The sequence below is a fragment of the Felis catus genome, chromosome B4, assembly GCF_018350175.1.
Source record: "Felis catus isolate Fca126 chromosome B4, F.catus_Fca126_mat1.0, whole genome shotgun sequence".
NCBI lineage: Eukaryota > Metazoa > Chordata > Mammalia > Carnivora > Felidae > Felis > Felis catus.
Window position 1 is genome coordinate 97775797 of NC_058374.1, and position 23314 is coordinate 97799110.

The window sequence follows — 23314 nt, forward strand, 5'->3', positions numbered from 1 at the left end:
TAGCATTCAGAGTACTAAACTGGAAGCTCCATGACTGGGGTGAGGGAGGAGCTCAGGAGACCAGCAGAACAAATTCTCAGAGGGAATTAAAGGGACATGGTCCTGATGACTACATTGTGGACTCCATCAGGAAGCCTACCCATGAGCTGCTGGAAAAAAAGCCCGCAGATCCCTCCAATAGGCCTGTGGGCACCCCCAGTTCCCCACATGCCTCATCCACATACACCTCCATTCTGAGGCCAATATACTGTGCATGCTCCCAAGGGCAGTGGCAAAAGCAAGCTTTGTCACATAACCAGAAAGCACAAGCAGAACCATGGATAAGTCACAAACTTGAGCTGTAATGCCACCTTCAGGGAAACAAAAGAGGTTATACGCAGCTGTCCTGGTGCACTGAATCAATTTTGCCCTACATAAAAAAGAAGGAACAAGTCATTCGTACAACAGCTGTGAAAGCCTTAGACTATCCAACAGGAATGACTGAAGATATTTCTCCCCTGAAGACAGAGAATAAAGATTGGGAGAGGTAACTGCTACTTCAAATGTGAGGATAGCTATGCAAAATTCCATGGAACATAAAAAAAAAAATCAGACAAACGTGGCATCACTAAAGGCTCATTAAAATCCTCCAGTAACATAACTCAAAGACATGGATCTACAATTTACCCAATAAAGAATTCAAAATAACTGTTTGAAGGAAACTTAATGAACTAGAAAAAAAAACAGAAAAAGACAATTCAACATCAGGAAAACAATACATGAGGTGAGAAAATTAACAAGGTGATATATATATCATAAAACAAAGAGCCAAACAATTTCTGGAGATGAAGAATTCAATGAATAAAATAATGCAACAGAGATCAGCAACAATGGAATAGACTAGACATAAGAAAGAATAGGTGAGGGGCTCCTGGGTGGCTCAGTCGGTTGAGCATATGACTTCAGCTCAGGTCATGATCTTGAGGTTCATGAGTTCAAGCCCTGTGCTGGGCTCTGTGCTGACAGCTTAGAGCCTGGAGCCTGCTTCAGATTCTGTGTCTCCCTCTCTCTCTCTCTCAAAAATAAATAAAACATTAAAAAAAGAGAAAGAATAGGTGAGTTAGAACATAGAAACTTTAAAATTACCCAGTTGGAGAAGCACAAAGAAAAAAAAAAAACATGAGAATTGAAGAAAGCCTACATGATATATATGACACCATCAAAAGAATCAATGTATGGAATTACTGAAGTTCCAGAAGAAGAGAGGGAGAACGTGAAAGAAGATTTATTTAAAGAAATAATGGTTGAGAATTTCTGAAACCCAAGAACAGATTTGGACATCCAAGTTCATAGGTCATGACACTGACAATTATTTCAATCCAAAATGATCTTCTCTAAGATACGTTATAAGAAACTATCAAAACCAAAGACAAAGAGAGAATTCTAAAAGCAGCAAAAAAAAAAAAAAAAGAAGATTGTAACCTATAAAGTATTCCCCATTAGGCTCACATTAGATTTCTCAGCAAAAACCATACAGGTCCAGAAAGAGTAGGTAACCTTTTTAAGGTGAGGAAAGAAAAACAAACAAAAACAAAAACAAAAACAAAAAAACTCCCAAACAAGAATATTCTATTGAGCAAAGGTTTTCTTCAGAAATGAAGGAGAAATAAAAACTTCCCCAGACACATAAAAGCTAAGAGAATTCATCACCACTAGCTTTGCCTTATGAGAAATGCTGCAAAAAAATTAGTTAAGCTGAAATGAAAGGATGCTAATTAGTAACATGCAGACATATGAAAATATACAATACACTGATAAAGGTAAATACATAGTTAAATTCAGAATATTTCCATATGGTAATGTGGGGCTATTTCAGCAATTTCACTATGGTATAAAGGTTAAGGTGTAAGAGTATTAAAAATAACTATAAACACCATAACATCTTAATGAATGCACAGTATAAAAAGAGGTATTTAAAAATGTCTTATGACATTAAACACATGAAATAGGAGAAATAAAATTGTTGAGTTTTGTATACAAAGTTATCAGTGTAAAAAGAATGTTATATCTAAAGATGTTTTATGTAGGTCTCATGGTACCCACAAAGCAAAACTTATAATAGATTCACAAATGATAAAGAGAAAGGAATTAAAGCATACAACTATAAAAAAATCACCAATTCACAGAGGAAGGCAACAAAAGAAGAAAGAAAAAAAAAGAGGAACTACAAAATAGGCAGAAAGCCATTGATAGTAAGACATTAGTAGTCTTTAAATACCAATAATAACTCTAAATATAAATGGATTGCATTATCCAATTAAAAGGCATGGATTGGCTGGGTGGATTTAAAAAAGACTCAACCATATGCTGTCTACAGGAGACTCATTCAGTTTATTCATCTTTAAGGGCACACATAGGCTCAAAATGATGAGATGAAAAAAAAAAAATTCCATGCCATTGGAAACTAAAAAAGAATGGGGGTATCTATACTTGTATCAGACAAAATAGACTTTAAGCCAAAAAAATGGTAGCAAGGAAACAAGATGATTATATAATGATAAAATTATAAATCCATCAAGAATATATAATAATTTTAAATAAATACATATCCAACATTGGAGTAACTGAATATATTAAGTAAATACTAGCAGATATGAAAGAGAAGTAGACAGCAATAAATAATTGCAGGGGACTTCAATATCCCATTTCAACAGATTATCCAGGAAGAAAATCAACAAAGACATTAGACTTGAATGTATATTTACCTCTCTATATAGATATACATCTAGAACCCTTCATCCAAGAAGAGCAGAATACACACTCTTTTCAAGTGTGCACAGGACATTCTCCAGAATAGATTATAAGGTAAGCACAAAACAAGTCTTAACAAATCGAGAAGATTGAAATCATAACATGTATCTTTTGTAACTACAATGGTATGAAACTAGATATCAGTAATAAGAGGAAAGCTGGAAATTCCACAAATATATGAAAATCAAACATCATGGTCTTGAACAACCAATAGATCAAAGAAGAAATCAAAAGGAAAATCAATAATTATATGAAACAAATAAAAATGGAAACACAACACACCCAAACCTATGGGATACAGTAAAAGTAGTTGTTAAGGGGAAGTTTATAGAATTAAATGTCTACTCTAAGACAAAAAAGAAAGATCTCAAACAACATAAATTTATACCTCAAGGAACTAGGAAAGAGGAACAAATTCAGCCCAAAGTTAGCAGACAAAGGAAGTAACAAAGATCGAAGCAGAAATAAATGAAATAGAAAACAGAGAAACAATAGAAAAGATCAAACAAAACTAAGAGCTATTTTTTTTTTTTGAGAAGAGAGACAGAGTGAGAGAGCACAAGCCGAGGAGAGGGGCAGAGGGAGAGAGAGAGAAAAAGAGAGAGACTCTTAAGCAGACTCCACACACAGCATGGAGCCTGAGGAGGGGCTCAATCCCAAGACTCTGGTATCATGAACTGTGCTGAAATCCAGAGTAAGACGCTTAACTGACTGAGCCAGCCGGGTGCCTGGAAGAGCTTTTTTTTTTTTTTTTAAAGATAAACAAAATTGAAAAGCCTTTAACTAACCAAGAAAGAAAATGAGAAGACCCAAATAAATAAAATCAGAAATGAAAGAGTAAACATTGCAATTGACACCACAGAAATATATAGATTCAAAAGAAACTACTCTGAACATTTAAATATCAAAAAATAGATGACCCAAAGAATGGATGCATTATAGAAAAATACAACTTACCAAGATAGAATCGTAAAAAAATAGAAAGTATGAACAGACCAATAATGAATAGAGAGTGGATAAGTAATCAAAACCCCGCCAACAAAGAAAAACCCAGAATTCCATGATTTCACTGATGAGTTATACCAACTGTGTAAAGAAGAATTAATGCCAATGCTCTTCCAAAAAATTGAATAGAAGAAATACTCCCAAACTCATAAGTCCAGCATTACTCTGACACCAAGCCAGTTAAGAACACTACATGAAAAGAAAACTACAGGCAAATGTCCCTTATTGGTATGAAGCAAAAATTATCAACAAAAATAGGCAAACTGAATTCAGCAGTATATTAAAAGGATCGTACACTGTGATAAAACAGGATTTATTGTGCTATGCAAGGATGGCTCAACATATACAAATCAGTAAGTGTGAGAAACCACATTAGTAGAATGAAAGATAAAAATCAATGACCATCTCAATAGATGTAGAAAAACCATTTGACAAAATGTAACTTCTTTTCATGATAAAACCTCTCAACAAATTGAATATAGAAGGAACATTCCTCAACATAATAAAGGCCACATATGATGAACCTACAGCTAACACTGTACTCAACGGTGAAATGTTGAAAGTTTTTTCCTTTAAGGTCAGAAATAAGACAAGGGTGCCCACTCTTGTCACTTTTATTCAACACTAGCCAAAACAATCAGGCAAGACATAGAAATAAAAGGCATGCAAATTGGAAAGAAAGGAGAAAAATTTTCTTTGCTTGCAGACTACATTATCTATATATAGAAAATCCTGTAAGCACTGAAAACATTATGCTAAAGGAAAGAAGACGGTCAGAAAAGTACACACATTGTGATTCCATGTGTATGAAATGTTCAGGAAGGGCAAATCCATAGAAGACAAATAGTGACTACCAGGGAGTGGGTAGAGGAGGTAATGGGTAGAGGGTTTCTTTCTGGAATGATGAATATGTTCTAAAATCTATTGTGATAGATATACAATTCCATGAATATACTGAAAGGCAGTAAACTGTACACTTAAATGAGTGAATTGTATGGGGACGCCTGGGTGGCACAGTCATTACGCACTGATTTCATGTCATGGTTCATGAGTTCGAGCCCCATATCGGGCTCTGTGCTGACAGCTTGGGGCCTGCTTCAGATTCTGTGCCCCCCTCTCTCTCTCTGTCCCTCCACTGCTTGCGCTCTCTCACTCACTCTCTCTCTCTCAAATATAAATAAACATTAAAAAAAATTTTAATGAGTGAATTGTGTAGTATGTGAATTATATATCAATAATCTTAATCAAAAAACTTAAAAGAAAGAAAATCCTAAAAACTCCACTAAAAAACTGTTACAAGTAATCAACAAATTTGGTCAAGTTACAGTATAGAAAACCAACATACAGAAATCAGTTGTGTTTCTACACATTAGCAATGAAACATCTGAAAAAGAAACAGTTCTACTACTTCCTTTTCAGTCCTTACTATGTTTTATTTATCATTCCCACTGCACCATCTCGGGCTTCCAGGAAAAGTGTTGAATTTGTGAGACTGGAATTGGTTCTGATCTTGAAAGAAAAACATGTTAGCAGTGGATCTTCTGTACATGTCCTCAATCTTTGGGAGACTGCTGTCACGCACTGGGGCAAGGCCTTCATGTTTTGTTTCTCCTACTATGCCCCCAACCTTCTGTATACTATCCCCATGAACTACAAAAGCCCCATGGGGAAGTGATGGTGAGTCATTATAGACAAACTTCATGCATGTGGTGCTCAGCTCTCATTTCTTTCACAGTGCATTATCATAATGCTAACATTAAAGTCTATTCAAGGTTTGGCAGGTTTCTTCCTGTACCTGCATGTGGCATATTCCTTTCATTTCCGCCTCTCTGCCAAGGACAAATGCAGTCATGAAAATTTTCTATCCTGAGAAAGACTTGTCACTTTCTCAAATTTAGTTAATTTAAGGTCCTTTGCTTAACTATCCTATGGGTTGAAAAAAAAATCTGATGTTTTAGCTTTCTGACTTGTTATCATTGTTAGGAAGGAAGCATCTGTCTCAAGTGACTTTCTACATCCTTATCACAAGCAAAAGACTGAAAATCAGTTTTTAAATCTGTAGTTTATCTTGCAAAGTTTGTTATTATCAAGAAAAAAGTGTTCAAAGAAAACATAGATCATTTTTCTAGAGCTATGACAACATGTATAAGACATTTCATGCATTTAATAAAAGTTTTTAGCTTTTGAAGTAAAAAAAAACTAACAATGAATTAATACCATATTAAAGGACATTTAATTATAAAACTATACATATATTTTATAGAAAAATAATTTATAAACATTGCCATAGGAAAGCAATGTATTTTCAAATTGTTACTGGTAAATTTCTTTAAAAATTTTGTTAACGTTTATTTATCTTTGAAGGCACAGACAGAGCACAAGCAGAGGAGGGGCAGAGAGAGTGAGAGAGAGAGAGAGAGAGAGAGAGAGAGAGAGAGAGAGAGAGAGAGAAAGAGAGAGAGACAGAATCTGAAGCAGGTTCCAGGCTCTGAGCTGTCAGCACAGAGCCCAATGCAGGCCTTGAACTCACAAACTGTGAGATCATGACCTGAGCTTCAGTCAGATGCTTAATTGACTGAGCCACCCAGGTGCCCCTGTTACTGGTAAATTTCTATTTGCAAATTTGAAATGCACTTATGTTGTGCATGTAAGGCTCTTTACTCATAATAAATGTGTTGTGGACACTACAATTATAGTTGTCAATCAAGCAAAAGAAACGTCATAATTTGATTAATTTTTTCAAAGCAAGAATCAAAGTGATCTAAAGAAAACTCTTTGCAGCTGTGGGGATATTATGAGCTTAGGTCCACCCATTCTCCTCAACTAGAGAACACTGAAATAAAAGAACAGTCATTCATTGTTGTTTGTACAAGGAATAGTGTCTAACAATATTACTATTAGTGATGTAAAAACTATACAAAATAGCAGCAAAAAAAAAAAGACATGCTTCAACTTAAGGATTCAGATAATGATTTCAGATGATAATTTTGGCAATCCAATTGGAATGAGGGAAGAAACTCTAAATACTTTATCCCTTCACTTTAAATATCTAATCCTTTGAGGGCAGTAATTTTTTATTAGAGTTTCTAAAAATACCTCAAATGGAACTCTTTATGTGGAGATGGTTTTGTAAAGTAGTGCAATTAAGTAGCTGATCACATAAAGAGCTACAATCTTGGATTTACTAAAAAGATAAGGAACGTGTTAGCTGCTTCCTGCCGGGAATCTATGACATTATATAAGTGGAGAAGTGACTAAAGCAAGATATCACAGTTGGTTGCTTGAAAAAATCCTGCAAATTCTCCCATGTTATCTTTCTGTTGTTAATTGCTTTGTGTACACACTCTAAGGTCTAAAATGGTGCATATGTTTCACAACCATTTGTTGAGAAAATTAATAAATCAATTAGCTCATATTGTATACTTCCACACTTTTCTTTTCTTTTCAGGTTAAGTTGTACTAATATTTGCCCTCAAAGTATGCAGTTATATGCTATATCTCTAAGGGAAAAGGGGTGAGTTTAAGTAAATCTGGAACTATTGGATTTTCTTAAAGATGAAGTGAAACCTTTTCAATTTTAATTTCATGAGTGACTCTAACATTCATTTTATTCAATAATGCCTTTTCTTAGTCACTACTATTAATAATTTTTCCTTGAAGTATTTATTTTTGGGTAATAAAACTAAGATAATACAGATCATGATGATATATGAAATAAAATAAAAACAGCAAAAATAATGACATTTAAAAATAAATTTGTATAGATTCAAACTTGATAAACTTTTGTTTTTCCAGAAGAAATTCTGCCTAAACATTGTTCCTATGTTATTAATCCAGTATTGTCATGTTTTTGTTTGAATAAATTTGAATGAAAAAAAGACAAATAGTAAACCATTAAAATCATCTCTTATGGGTCATTAAAATCATCATGAAGAAAAAAATTTTTTATGCTATGAGGAAAAAAATATTTAACACGCTTGCCATGTATTAAGAGAAAACTATTTTATATCCCCAGAGAAAAGCACAGTGCCTTTCATGAAGTCAACTTTCATTACATTTATTATATGGATTACTTTTACTTATATGTATTAATTATGTTAACTAATTGTATTACTACTATCTAATAGGATGATGTTATTTGCACATACTATTTTATTCCAGCAAGAGATAAAGAGCAAAATAACTGATTTGTGATTCATAAGAATATTTGGAACTGGTTTTACAGTTGCTGCTAGTGCCTACACTTGTTAAGACTTTCTTTTGTGTGTGTGTGTGTGTGTGTGTGTCATATAAGAGTTATACAATACTGAATTAAATACTATGCTTATTCATTCAAAAGTTTTGTTGACAGGCTTCTATGTGCCAGGAATTCTTCATAGTTTTGATCAGAACAGAGTAGTTTCCTTCAGGCAGCAATAAATATTACAAAGAAGGCAAAAGAAATAGAGACATTTCCTTAGTGAAGGTGACCAAGAATGAACCATTTGAAAAAGTACAAATTAATTGGGATATGTATGAATAGCAGACACCATCCATTTGAAGATCAGAGGGAAGAATCAACAATTGAGTTAATTAGTCAGGTTCAAAGAGTAGAAAAAAGGCCAGTGTCTGTTGCAATTTAATGAATAAGAGGGAGACTGGCATGAGATAAAATCTGCCAAATTATGTAAATAATAAGAAAAATAACAGTTTGAAGATATTCTAATTGCAATGGGACCATATTAAATTTTAAACTAGAACTCATCAAAATGTGGCTTCAAATTTAAATAGCTAACTCTAGTTTCCATCTTTGGCATTGAGAAGGCAAGATGAGAGACAAGTTACAAGGTTATTATAGTCATTCGGGTGAGAGTTGATAGTGACTTACACTAAGATTATACCGGTAAAGTTGGAAAGAAGTAGATTTTATGAATATGTTGTGAACCTAGAATCTATAGGACCTGACCATAGATTGGGTTAGAGTTTGAGAATAAGAGAAGAATAACCAAAAGAATACTCATTGAAAACTCCATAAGGTAGGTGCTATAAAAAGAATTTGGTCAAAGAGCAGCAAATGGTTTTGGTTAGAGCAACAGGATGGATGATGGTTCCACTTACTTGGATCTGGAAAGCTGGGAAATTAGGAAGTTATTATTTTCATGTTGTATTAATTAACAGGCAAGAAAACAGTCACCACAAGCTTGCTGGGAACCTGGGATTATTCAGTGTCTTTAATGCAATATACTTTGAATATACTATAAAGACATTTTCATCTGCACGTTCAAGATGCCTGATTAATTTGGACAATGTCCAGAGTACATCTTGCCCAGTATGTATTTCAAAGACAAATTAATGGATAATTTGATACCTCAGTGGGGAAAACTTGCTTATGCAGTATACCTAGTGTTTTTACAAGCTTAGAATAATAACTGTTATTCATCATACATTAAAGCATTTGGACACCATTGGCTTTTAAATATGACTATAATTTAAATGTCTCTCTCTTTTTTAATGCCTGTATCTACTTTGTTTCTCAAAGTGAATATCATAGGACATCAAATTAACAAAATTAGAGAAAAAAACAGTTTAGAAAAATCTCTTCAGTATTTAAGGATCCACTTGATCTTTGGCCTCTTGTTTGCTACTCAGGACAAAACAATTTCTTTGTTTCATGCTACTATTTTAAATTTAAAAGCAAGGTTGAAAAGTATAAAACAACTAATGCAAGAAAAAGAAGACCAGGCATACAATGTGTATTTTTCTGTGTATTATAATGTGTCATTATCACTTCTCAAATTATAGGTGCTAATTTTAAAGAGTATCTTCTATTCATGTCAATTTTAGTTAAATTAAAAAATAAGACTTATGCTTAAAATAATTGTATTATTAATATCATTGAATCAATTGAGTTGATACTAATTAATTTAATATTAATCAATATTATTGATACACATGGGTTTCAAAATAAATAGTTATATTCTTGATCATGAATTTATCACTTAATCATGAATTATATGTGCATATGCACACAGCTCTCATTCCTTAGTTATTGATATTAGTCTCTTCTAGACAAATATATACATATATATATATATATATATATATATACACACACTTTTTTAATGTAAGAAAAAAAAGAAGTAAAATGACATAGGTGTGTTTACTGCCATGGGGATTAATTTATGGCATATTAAGTGGAAAAGCATGCTAGGAAATAATCATGTGATTCTTCATTAAAAAAACACTGTTCTATAAAACATAATTTTTTTCACAAAATACTTACAAACTATGCTAATCTTTCCACTTAGAGATAAGGAAGCTGAGATTACACAGCAAGTACTTGGCAGAAATAGGATTTGAATACAAACCAGTTTGTGCCAGAGTCAGTGCCTTCATTTTGCTACATTGCTGTAATAAATGTGTGTGTGTGTGTGTGTGTGTGTGTGTGTGTGTGTGCAGTTTAAAAGGATATACAGCAAATTGTGGTGATTGATACTTTGCAGACTTAATATTTTTTATTTTATCTGTATTACCTTTATGGTACAGTATAACTGATTATATAATAATGCATATTTCAAACAGAAAGATTTATTAAAAATGCAATAAACGCTTCATTTTTCTTCTTAGAGAAAATACACACACAGTATATTTTGCTTATGTGTCAAAAATATAATGGGTATTGTGTTTGAGACAATTCTATTACCTTGATCATTCCATAGGATTTTAGTTAGGTATTGAAAATACCTAATGTCAGAAAAATACCTAATGAATATATTGTGCTTTTGAAATTGACAATGGATTTTTCAAACTTGAATTAGCTAAATAATTTCTTTCTGTAGAATCAGTGTGAGTACACTGTAGTTTACCAGTTATTTGGTGTTTTTCAAGTTATTTATTCCCATATACATTACTAGACTTTAAGTAGAAAATTACCTTAGAATGTTTGAAGTTTTGGGTCATTATTTCCTTAAGATTGTCAATGATAACTTCCTGACCCACTTGACTCTACACCAATGTTCTCTGTTGCCACAGTAGTCAAAATTGAGACTAGAACAACTACTTATATTTAAAGTTTTCCGAGAAAGCAAATGTTAGATAAATTCTGTTCACTTGCATTAATGTAATAATTTAGAAAAAAAATCCATTTGTGTTTTTCATTTTTTTCTATTTATTAGGTTATAAAATCCCTCCCTTTTTTTTTCTTATAATGAAAATGAAACCAGAAGTAGGACCCATAGAAATTATAAGCATTTTCACACTTAATTGAATAGTGGAGCATATAAAAACCTCACTATAAATTTCTTAATGGGATTTTCCCAACTTTCTGACAATTTCTTTTTGTAATTTAAATACTTATCGTGAAAGGGTTCGGGCGCCTAGGTGGCTCAGTCTGTTAAGCGTCTGACTTTGGCTCGGGTCATGATTTCACGGTTTGTGAGTTCTAGCCCCGCATTGGGCTCTGTGCTGACAGCACGGAGCCTGAAGCCTGCTTCAGATTCTGTCTGTCTGTCTGTCTGTCTGTCTGTCTGTCTGTCTCTCTCTCTCTCTCTCTCTGTCCCTCTCCTGCTGGCACCCTGTGTGTATCTCTTTCAAAAATAAACATTAAAAATTTTTAAATACTTATTGTGAAAGGGCAAAGAAAAGGTTAATTTAGCATCTAATTCTGAGTGGACCCGATCTGTGTTACCATAATAGTCCAGTTAAATAACACAAGGTATGTAGGGTTTATTAAGTCCTAACTCCAGAGTGTAAGCACTCTCCTAAAGGAAACATGATGTGATGTTTCTAACACTAGTTGCATGGCTGAGAACACATTTATAAAGACACTCATTTCTTAGTATGTGCATTTAGATAGAATAATCCTAGCCTGCACATGAGATGGCTCAGCTGTGCCCCATTAGGAATGTCAGGTGGTTCAGGAACCAAGTAGGATTCTCTGCCACTAACAGTTATACACATCTTCTAGTATGGTTAATTTTGCCTCAATATACGCACATTTTCCATCACTGGTTTAAATAAGACTCTTAAAATGTTAGCGAAATAGTCCCTTAGACTTTCTAAATGCTGGAAGGATATGTGTTCTGTGGTGGCGATGGTAGGTGGGGAGGTTAAATTTTTGTGCTTATTAATGCAAAACATTAAATAATTTATTCCAAGGAAAAAAGTACCTCATTTTCTTTCTATATATTAAACATATTTGGAAATTTCCAAAAAAATCAGTAATAGAAGAAATGCATATTTGCATAAAGAGAAATTTATAAAATCTTATGTGAATTAATACTTCTATGTATATTCCTGAAATCTATGCAGAATTATTTGTTAGCTTAAGCTATCCAAATGTAAAAAGGCCTCCTTTAAGTGACAACTATTATCCCATTAACTTTTTACAGTTAGTAACTTAAATTGTTTCATTAAATTTAATTTAGTATTTAGTGTTATACACCCTATAATTAATTATCATCTAATCTGCATACTTACATCTATCAACCATAATTTAAGGAAGCAGCATTTTATCACTCTTGTCAGATTCCATTTGATTCTGTCAGTGATTCAAATTCACTTCATTCTTATTAACTTATTTAGGAAAGGATTTTGTGAGACATAAAGGAATGACAATAAGACAAAAAAAGAAACTAATCCCTGTAACTGTACATGATATTCAGATGGCAAACAATTTGTAGAAAATAACAGTGAAAAGAAAGTCATAATATTTAAATCTTCTTTTTAATTCCAAGTTAGAAAAAATTCTAGCATTTGGTTTAGAGACAGTAATCATAAAGGTCTGCATTTTATTTATTTATTTATTTAAAAAAATTTTAATGTTTTTATTTATTTTTGAAGGAGAGAGAGAGAGCATGAGCGGGGGAGGAGCAGAGAGAGAGGGAGACACAGAATTCAAAGCAGGCTACAGGCTCTAAGGTCTCAGCACAGAGCCCGAAGAGGGGCTTGAACCCACAAACTGTGAAATCATGACCTGAGCCGAAGCCAGATGCCCAACCAACTGAGCCACCCAGGCACCCCTAAAATTCTGCATTTTAAATTTTTTAATATTATCAGTTAAGACCAGATTTTCTTTTCTTTTTGTCTTTCTAACATTTACGGGGGGGCCACAATTCAGCCCATAACAAAGGTGAAACTTCCACATTACAAGGGAGGAGACATAAAATAAGAAAAAGTTTCAGTTATCTAGAAGAGACGAGGCAGCATCAGTGTTGAAAAAATAGCAGACACATGGCTAATTCAGTGATCATTATAAGTATGAATGGGTAGAATTCCTCTTCAAGTGGAAAATGTACTCAAAATCATATTGAAAATATATAATAAAAACACAGATTTAAAATAATATACCAAAGCCAATACAAAAAAGAAAGAAAAAGGAAAAAAGAAAAAAGAACTCCTGAGCACTATTGGTAGGGATGCAAATTCACATATTGGTGGAAAACAATATGCAAATTCATCAAAAATTTAAAAATAGAATTACCATATGATCCATATTCCACTACTGGATATTTACCCAGGAAAACAAAAAAACTAATTCAAGAAGATAAATGTACCCCTATGTTTACTGGAGCATTATTTACAAAGTAGAAATATACATATTATATATATATATATATATATATATATATATATATATATATATATAGTATATATGTAATATGTATGTGTGTGTGTTATATTTATATATATGTTATGCATATGTTATATATATGTTATATATATATATATATCAAAAATATGTTATATATATAGAATGTTACTTAACCATAATAAGGGCTGAAATCTTGCCATTTGCAACATGGATGGACCTAGAGGGATAATGCTAAGTGAAAAAAAGTCAAGCAGAGAAAGACAAACACCATATGATTTCACTCACATGTGGAATTTAAGAAGCAAAAAAAAAAAATTCACAAACTTTTTTTTTAAAAAAGGCAATAAAACAGACACTGAAATGGAGAGAATAAACTGGTGGTATCCAGAGGGAAGGTGGCTAGGAGGATAGATGAAATACACAAAAGGGATTAAGAGTACACTTATCTTGCTGAGCATTTAGAATTACATAGGAGTGTTGAATTATCATGTTGTACACTTAAAACAAATATAGCATTGTATGTTAATTACACTTGAGTTAACTAGCTAAATAAATATTCAAACAAAATAATAAAACATAAAAATCAAGGAATGGGAACTATGGAAAACATATTTAATAACATTCAAAATTAAGAATCAATATATGGCAAAAAGACAATTAAATGATGAAAAATAATCAGCATGTGATAAAGTGTGAATATGTTTGGTGAAAAGTGCTTTGAAAGCAAGAAGAATTTTAAGTGCATGTGTAAAGGACAAAAAAAAACCCTTTTATTGTAACATGAAATTCAAAATTGGAAAATACCATCATATATATTAAAATTAAAGCCAAACCAAACCAAACAAAACACAAAACAAGGTAGGGAAACTTGGTCACCTGGGTGGCTCAGTCGGTTAAGAGGTTAAGCGGTTAAATGTCTGATTTCGGCTCAGGTCATGATCTCACAGTTTGTGAGTTCCAGTGCCTAGTCAGTTCTGTGCTGACAGCTCGGAGCCTTGGGATTCTGTGTCTCCCTCTCTCTCTGCCCATCCGTCCCTCTCAAGAATAAATAAACATTAGGAAAAAAACAAGGTAAACAACAATAGCATTGCATGGGCTGATTTTTGCAAAATGCTGCGTATAAAATGTAATCTGAATTATAATTTATATATAATGCAAGGAAAATGGTGCAGAAATATTCACTGACTGCCATTGAGAATAAGATTCTACTTTTCTTTCTGCCCAATGTTTCTGGTATGTATGTCTTTATTGTTTTATGAAATCCCCCTCCCCTTCCCCCCACATAAAAAGCCAAAGATAATTTATAACTTTCAAGAATTATGGAGGATTGTCTGGAAAAAAAAGAAGGTCTATTTATATGTGTTTTGAAACCCTAGGGTTTTATTATTTTCATAAAGACACACAATCAGAACTGTCCGAGTGTGATTTTACGTGGAATCAATTTCAACATCCTTTGTCCTACTTGGCATTTCCAACATTTTCCTCTTGGAATGAACCCAAAGATTTCCTTCTCTGATAGATTCTGCTAGCTAAGCCATACATATTTTGGGGTATGCACATTTTTTTACTTTGTATTCAATTTACACAAAATGAAGAAAAAAATGGGAGAGGATAAAGAATAAGCAATAGAAAAAAACATATTCAGTGGTATAACCCTATCTATGTGAATGTTTACACTTCAGTTTTATATAGAATCTTAGTTGCTATATCATCTCCCAGGCTGCACAGGCAATTTTATATCAAGCTTCTCAAAACTGTTTGTTATTAATATTGACAAATCATGAGACCAATGTTGCTTTGAAGAAACTCTTCTCTCTTAAACCACACTCTATAGATAAAATAAGTCAACATCATACTACTGTCATCTTTCTCTTTATAGAATTACTTTTGACACGTTAAAAAATGTTTTTCCAAATATGTTAATAGTTACCTTTGATAAGGTAAAACGGCCTTTTAAATTTACCTTTTTAAAATTACCTTTTTAAATTACCATTTTAAAATTCTATTTAAAATATTAATGAGAGTAATGTTGGCTGTTAAAAACAAATGTTAAGTCTGGAACATTCAGATAGAGCCAAGTATAGATAATAATTTCCTGTATAGCAAAACAAAACCCAAAAATAACCAGAAAGGTACTGAAGATAGATTAATATATAGCCACTAATATATATGTAAATAATTTGAATATATTATATTTAAATAAGCTTTTTACTTTGGAACAGATTCAGATTCATGAAAAAGTGGTGAAGATAATACAAATATTCCGTACACCCCATGCACAGTGTCCCCTATTATTTACATCTCATCTCACACATGTATAGCAAATGTATCACCATTAATGAAATAATACTGATACATTATTATAAGTCTATACTTCATTCAAAGTTTTTACTTCTTTATGTGATGTACTTCTGGTGTCCAGGATCGGACGCAGGAAGTATTATATTTAGTCATCATGTCGCCTTAGGCTCTCCTCAGATGTAAGTTTTTCAGTTTTTCTTTGGTTTTGATGACATTGACAGTTTGAGTACTTACCAGGTCTTCTGAAGAATGACTTTCAATTGGGATTTTTCTCATGCCTTTATCATGATTAAAATGAAGTTATATTATTTTGGGAGGAACATCACAGAGGTGAAGTGCCATTCTCATCACATCATATCAAGAGTATATTACCAACCTGACTTTTCACTGTTAACCTTGATCAACTGGCTGAGGTAGTGTTTTCCAGGTTTTAGTACTGTAAAATTAATCTTCTTTTTCGCTTTTCATACTGTACTTTTTGGAAGACCCACTTACGGAAGGGGACATAATGCTTTAATCTCTCTTTTTTTTAAAGAATGATGCCAATTTGGGGTTTAGCTTTTTTTTAAGTTTATTTATTTTGAGAGAGAGAGAGAGAGAGAGAGAGAGGCAGAGAGAGAAGGAGTGAGAGGCTCCATTGAGCTGGTCCCACAAACCATGAGATCATGACCTGAGCTGAAACAAAGAGCTGAATGCCCAGCCAACTAAGTCACCCAGGAGCTCCTAAGCTATCTATACCTTCTTGATAGTGAAATATCTATATAAGTTATTTGGGATTTTTCTGCACAGAATATTTGTCTATTTGCTCCCATTTCTTTATGTATTCAATTCATAGACAATTATTGTGTATTCATGCTATAATTAAATATTACTTTATTTTTTGTTCAAATTGTTCTAGATTTGGCTATTGGGAGCTCTTTGGGTTGGGTGCTGTGTTCATCTGAAATATTCTGATTGTTGTAGAGTTTTGGAACATTTCTTTGCTTTTTGGTACTGTAAGATTCTCCAGGTTCATCTCAGATATTTCCTGCCACAGTCCTAGAATCAGCCAGTTTTCCAGGAAGCCCTGGTGATTTTATCAGAGAATAGTATTCGAAAAATTCTTTGGGCTTAGTGTGCTTCTTTCTTCAGCCATCTAAGTTGAGAGAGCAAAGAAATGTATGTGTGTATACTAACCTGTGTATATACATATACATATAAATAGCTGCATATATAATTACCTGTATTTACATTGAATGAAAAATGAAATCATATTGATGTTTCCAATTCTAGTCTGCTACCACATAATTGATTAGTCACATATTGATCTATTTTCAAGCTCAGTAATTCTTTTCTCAGTTTGTTATATCCACTGATGAGCCCATGAAAAATTCCTATTTTATATTACACTCATTTGGACTTCTGATATTTTCATATAATTTCTCGCTGCTTACTCCACCTATCTACTCATGCATATTGTGCGCTTTTTTCATTAGGGCCCTTACCGTATGAATCATTTTAAATTCACTGTCAAATAAATCTGACATACTTATAATATCTGAGTTAGGGTCTGATGTTTACTTTGTCTCTTCACACTGTGTTTCCTCTTGCCTTCTAGCATGACAATTTTTTGTTCAAAGATGGACATGCTGTATTGGATTCTAGGGAGGTTACTCTTCCCCTCCCCTGTCAAGACCAAAAAGGGACATTTAGAGGATCTTTATCATAAGAAACAAATATGGTTACTTGATACTAAGCACAGAAAAGTGAGGGTCTCCAATAGCTTCTCACTAGCATACTATTGCACCTTGAGTCTCCAATTAGTCAATATTATCATTTATGTGTTCCTATCACTTTATGACTGTAGAGGCACCTGCCCTGGGTAAGCTGACCCAGCTGTGTCTCTAGGTGAATTTGACTTTCCAGATTTCAGGAGGGCAATTGCTTTGATTCAGTTTTCTGTTAGGTTAAAGAAAAGTCTTTAACTTTCAGTTTGGCCTGCTTTGTCTTGTTGTAAGGATGGGAATTCCAGGTTCTTTACATGCCGGATATGCAACTGGAAGTCAATATTATTTAATCTTAAAATAATTATAATGAATAATATTTTTAATGACATGGGAAAATATCTATGATGTATTCAGGTAAAAAGAGTGAGTTAGAATTTTATAGGGAGTATATAAAGCATGATCTCATTCATGTAGGACAATTGTTATGGAAATATTAAAATTATAAAAATAGTTATTTCTAAATATTATACTATAGGAGATGCTTTACATCATTTTACTATAATTGTTTCCTAATAAGCATCTGTTAATGTGTTGTCACAGAATACAAATTATAATCACTACATATATAATAATATATTTATATATAACATTTATAATTTTACATTTATACAGTTACATATAAATGTATGAGATATTTTATATATAATATATAAGAACATTATATATAATATTTATAACTATATAATCATAAATAATTACATTTATGTATAAATATTATATATAAATACATAAAATGTATATATAAATATATATTTAGTCATTATATGTAACATTTACTAATATGTACACCAATGTTTTCATAACATTAATATTGTCATTGTAATAAAATATTTGAACATTTAAACTACATTAAGCTAATAATCAGTTGATTCTTCCCTTTAACAGTAAAAAAAAATATATTACTAACCAACATTTATTAAATACCATTAATTTACCAGGCCATTAATCACATATTAATATATTAATGAATTTTTAGGCTGTGATAGTTGAACAAGGTTGCTAGACACTGGGTCTTCAAGTTCGGATAAAATATAAGTACTGATATTTAGAAAATAGGTATATCTATGTCTGTCTATCTGTCTATCTGTCCATCTATCCATATTTTTATTCAAGTAAGTAGCTGGTGTTTTGGCTAGAATAAAAACAGGCTGTGTAGAATTGTCTGTGAATGCTTTGTGAAATATTATACAGAGACCACTTAAGAACAGAAATTCTCCCTCTCTTAAAGTGCTTGTTGCTTGACTTTCATAACAAACACAGCTCCTACAGTGTCCCATAATTTACAGCACTTAGCTATCTGTCATACATAACGAGAGGAGATTATGTAATATATCTGACAATAATATAGCAAGTGTCAAACTAGATTATCAGCTCCATTAAGATTCAATCAGACACAATAAATGAGATGCATGATTAATTTCACCATATGTTGGCTGTAGTTTGACCTCCTCTGGAGCAAATTTTATATATATATATATATATATATATATATATATATATATATATATATATATAACTTCATGGAGAAGTTCCATTTTAAATAAAAGCCAACAATAATTGTGCCTAGTTTTTGAGTTATTTTAAATATTGTGATGCATTTCTTATCTGAACATGGGGTATGCATTGACTTCTACATATCTCATATATATTTCCCTTAAAAGTGACAGGTTAGATTTTTCATCTATGACACAAGGAAATAAAGCTTGTTTTGTACATCTATAAAATAAGTGCCTTACATGAAGGTGAGGTTTTCTGGCAGAGCCAAATGGGCCACATGGCCTATGATTTTATAGTGCCAGTAAATTTTTCTGGTTATAAGTGTAAATATCTCTCATCTTAAAGAAAGGTAGGGTGGGGGGGGGGGTGGGTGGGAACTAAAAGGAAGCCATAGAGAAAATGGCTTAAATTTTCTGCAGACACTATGTGGTTTTGTTTTAGGACATCTTTGTTTGATAGTTGTTTGTTTTGTTTTGGAGATATTTTGTCTTACATAAAGTCATTATTTTAGAGTTTTACTTCTGCCATAAAATGAGAGGTAATATCTATCTCTAAATGTTTTATTTAAGATTACATAGAAAAGATCACTATTCTGAGTATCAGAGACCCTGGGTTTATATTCAAGCTCTTCTCTAACTTACTATTGGTTTAACCCTCATCAAACTATTTAATATTTCTGAGTTTTAGTTTCCTTATCAGTAAGTGAGTTTGAGTAAACTGATTTTACATTTTTTTGTTGAGTATTATATACAATGTGTATATGAATAAACTTTCTAAATTTTAATGGGCCATGCAAATGCAAAGTAAAATTGTAGCAATGATATATTATCATTTGGGTCTACTATTATAACTATAATAGTATATTCAAAATATTTTTGTCAGTGGTATAGAAAGCCATTTATGTCCAAAGAAAATTTGCTGAGGGTTTCTTCGTAGCATTTCAATTTTCTTTCTTACATCTCCTGCAGGGCAAGACTACCACATTATATCTAATGTCAAATTTTGACATCACACAAAAGTAAATCACTTCCCTTCTATACAAAAATATCTATAATAAGAACTAACCTTACATGAGTGACTACCTTAATTTCGGAATGCTCCTAAGCTTTTTACATGGATTAAGGTATTGAAAGCTCACAACCTTATAAATTAACTTTCGTTTTTATCACCTTAGTTTTACAGACGAAGAAACTGAGACAGACGGATTAAGTAACTTCTCCCAGTCAGTCATCCTGTACATGAAAAAGGAAAGAATGGAATAAGAAGCTCTCACTCTAGGATCTACCGTATTGATCAATATGCTACACAACCTTTAAAAATCTAGAATGAAGTGTGGAACTGAAATCTGATACTCTGATTTTAACTTGTTTTTTTTTTTTTTTTAATTTCAAATTTTATGTCAGGCTAAATAGCCACACTATGCCATTAAGAGGGGAAAAAATCTCAGAGCTACAGGAATAATTGTTGAAGGGGCAGGATTGATGCTAAATGCTTACACAATGGCTTTTATGTAATTCATTTAGTATTGTAGTTATTTTAACCTCCTTTGATTAAGAAGGATACAATTTAAGAATTACGTAAATCCTATAATCATACAGCTACCAAGTGAAGTATCTGGGATTTAAGCCAATGTTTGTTTTGCGTCTACCCACTACCCCATCAGTAATTTTAGTAAAAATATATTTTTTAAAAGGCGGGTAGTTGTTTCTTGATTGTATATTACATTCTACAACACAAGATAGATTAAATGTTCCCTAAAACTTCATGATAAAAATGATTTTTAAAGCAAAAATTGTTCATTTTAAAATTAAGCATTTACCAATGTGTTTTGAAGGACACATTAGGAATTTACAAACTCTTCTAAAGTACCTGACATTATAACTCGATAGCCGGTGTTGAGATTCAGAGTAGGATTTAGATTCACTCTTCTTTCTTCTGTTAATATCAAGAAGTATTGAGAAGACAAACTGAGATCAAATATATGAATACATGCTGAAGGCTTTATAATAGTGGAAAACAGTAATTTACTATGTCTAAAGTATGAAGGATACTAAGGTTTAACAGAGTTTTTGTTAGAAGATTAGAAATCAATTTCTTTTATTAAGAGAAAGTAATGATTATAACTTAATTGAATACATAGTAGTTGAGGATTAATAAGGTAGTTTAAAAGATGCATGAGAATCACCATTGGAAAATTCATTTAAAATCATATTCTCATGCATAACAATTATATATTTTTTTTAATTTTTTTTTCAACGTTTTTATTTATTTTTGGGACAGAGAGAGACAGGGCATGAACGGGGGATGGGCAGAGAGAGAGGGAGACACAGAATCTGAAACAGGCTCCAGGCTCTGAGCCATCAGCCCAGAGCCTGACGCGGGGCTCGAACTCACGGACCGCGAGATCGTGACCTGGTTGAAGTCGGAGCTTAACGGACTGCGCCACCCAGGCGCCCCAACAATTATATATTTTATTAAGTAGATCTCTAGCAGGGCAAAGAGTATTGTTGTTTTAAACTTCCATATGATATTCTAAGAAAGAGGGTCCTGAAGCATCTATTGCTTGTTCCAAAATCATTCAGTAAAAATTCTTTCAGGGGCACCTGGGTGGCTCAGTTGGCTAAGCATCCAACTCTTGATTTGGCTCAGGTCATGATCTCATGGTTCGTGGAATCGAGCTTCATGTTGGGTCCTGTACTGGCAGTACAGTGCCTGCCTGGGATTTTCTCGCTCCCTCTCTATCTCTGTCCCTCCCCTACTCATGCACTGTTCTCTCTCTCTTGTAAAATAAATAAATAAACATTAAACAATTCTTTCAGCCATGGAATGTAGTATCCTTTGTACCATTCAAGGCTTTTAGTTGAAAACAAATAGAAATGCAAACAAACAACCAAAATAAACCTAGAAACTCACATTTTCTGTCAGCCTATTGGCATTTTTGGCAGTCATTATGAGAACATGTTCAGTTAGTTGTTGTTCCTTGACCCTGGGTTTTAACATGAGAAATATGTGGAGGAAACTTAAAAATAAAAATTGATGTCCTAGCCTAAGGCAGATCTACTCCACAGCAGACCCAACAACCCAAATTTATTGCTCATGAGAGACCAATAAATAATATCTGGGGAGCTATTTGTTATGAAGCACTATTGTAGCAGTGGGTGACTCAATTCAGAGGCTATTAGGGAGCTATGCTCAAATCAGACAGCTGTACTATTCCAGCCAAACACACCTGGATACTGTGTTTGGACATTTGAACAGAATTCTAGCAACTAGAAACTAGATGCTAGAACCATGCCTCATGCAGATACCTCTATTTACTAATGAAAAAATCAGTTATTTGTACCATCTGCTTAACTGTGCTGCTCTTTACTGAAATCTCACATGAGATCCCAAAAGATGTTCTCACACTAACTACTGGTGCTATGTATGCCTGTGTATGCTAGGTCACACAACAAAGAGGACTCCACAAATTAAATTAGATTTATAAACCATAAAATTAGAAGACTATCCCAGATTATCTGGGTGGATTCAATGTGATCACATGGCTTTCAAAAGTGGAAGAAGGCAGAACACTGTGGTCAGAGAGATGAGACTAAAAAAGAGGCAGAACATGCTGGAGCATGAGAAAAATTCAACCTACCACTGCTGGTTTTGAAAATAGAGGAAGGAAACACCAGACCAATGAATGAAGCAGCTTTTTAATTGTGGACAGCCTACTGACATCAAAGAAAACAGTAATCTTGCTCATGTGATGGTCAGAAACTTAAGTCTACTAACAATCTGAATGAACAAGAACATCAATTCTTTCCCTAGAGTCTCCAGAAAGAAATGCAAACCTGCCAACCTTGATTTTAGCCCTATGGGCTCATTCCAGACATCTGCAATACAGAAATGTAAGTTAACAAATCTGTGTAATTTTAGCCACTAGGTTTGTGGTAATTGGTTGCAACAGCAATAAAATAAACTAGTACATCTTTGTATGCTTTATAATAAGTGCATACCTGTATATTTTGGCGTATCAATGCTGTATCATATTGCTTGACACTCCAGTACTGAGAAAAGTAGTGCCACTTTAGCATCCTCCATATCTAGTCTCTCCCCACCTCTAAGGATCAGCCTAGTGCACTGTAAGTTTACATAGTTGAGGTAAGGAACAGCTTCGGTTTCATTAGTAGTATTTTTACTCTCCATGCCTTTACATTTATATTGTAAAGAAATTTGAAATGTTTGCAATCAGCTCTACAAGTAACTATAATAAAATGTTCTATGTCTTTTCTGTGGGTAATTGTGTAAAAACGAAAAGCCCAAACATACGCATTAATTATAGTGCTTTAATAATGCAAACATGATTCACTGCAAAACCAGCAATTCCATCCACAGAGTA